A 927-nucleotide genomic window follows, 5' to 3' on the forward strand; every position below is an offset into this window, starting at 1 on the left:
CCCTCAACCCCTCACCCCACCGACGCTCGGTGCCCATGGGGGAGCCCGCTTGAACCGGCGGCGCCCCCCCCCACCACACACACACCTCCGGCGGCAGCGCGGCGTCCCGGGCCGGCGGCACCCCCTCCTTCCCTCCTTCCCTTCTTCTCTCCCTCCCTCCATCCCCGCGGGGCCCTTCGTGCGGGGCGGGCAGGGCCGCGGCTGCGGGGCCGTGGCGTCCCCCGGCGGTAGATAGGGAGGGAGGGAGGGAGGGAGGAGCGGGCGGCCGCGGCGGCGCTACGCGTGTGGGAGCAACAGCCTGAGCGACAGCCCGGGCCCTGGAGGGAGCTCCCGGAGGATGGGCGAGGAGGAGGCGGCAGCGCACGCCCAGGCGGGCCAGCGGAGGATGAATTAGAAGCCACAGGAGACTGCTGCCGGCACCGAGGGGGGAAGAGGAGAGGAGAGGAAGGGGCTGGACTTGGAAGAAGAAGAGGAGGAGGAGGAGGAGGAGGAGGGTGCGCGGGGTGGGGGACTGAGTATCGCTAATAACAAGTTATAAGACTAATAACAATAATAACAGAACCACCTCCGGCAAAGATCCGCGGCGGAGGCTGAGGGATCCCCGCGGAGGCCAGCGGGGGTTGCAGCGCTGGGTATCTTGGAGAGACGCTCCCAGGCATCAGTTTGTGGTGGTGGTGGTGGATGATTTTTTTGGGGGTGGGCGGGGTGGGGGCCGTGTATGCGGGAGAAGGAAGGGGTGGGAATCTGAGGAGGAGACTACCTTTTTATTATTATTTTTAATTTTTTTTTTTTCAAATACATTATTTTTCGCCGTACAAGGAGGACGCTCGGAATTCACCGGCCTGTCGGCTCCCGTGAGGGACCGGGGGGATTGTGCGGGCGCTTTTCTTCTTTTTTTTTTTTGTTTTTTTTTTTGTTGGTTGGTTG

The 927-nt window shown here is 62.9% G+C and overlaps 1 protein-coding gene across 1 annotated transcript in view; it reads left to right on the plus strand.

Annotated features, from left to right (window-relative positions):
• The first annotated feature begins 242 nt into the window (after nucleotides 1-242).
• KCNMA1 (potassium channel, calcium activated large conductance subfamily M alpha, member 1) overlaps nucleotides 243-927 on the plus strand; it is a 495,287-nt gene continuing 494,602 nt past the window's right edge. The window contains exon 1 of the mRNA XM_014956257.1: nucleotides 243-494. The gene's annotated coding sequence lies outside the window, so the exon portion shown is untranslated. The remainder of the gene's footprint in view (nucleotides 495-927) is intronic.

This window comes from Calidris pugnax, unplaced genomic scaffold, assembly GCF_001431845.1.
Source record: "Calidris pugnax isolate Ruff unplaced genomic scaffold, ASM143184v1 scaffold196, whole genome shotgun sequence".
Classification (NCBI taxonomy): domain Eukaryota; kingdom Metazoa; phylum Chordata; class Aves; order Charadriiformes; family Scolopacidae; genus Calidris; species Calidris pugnax.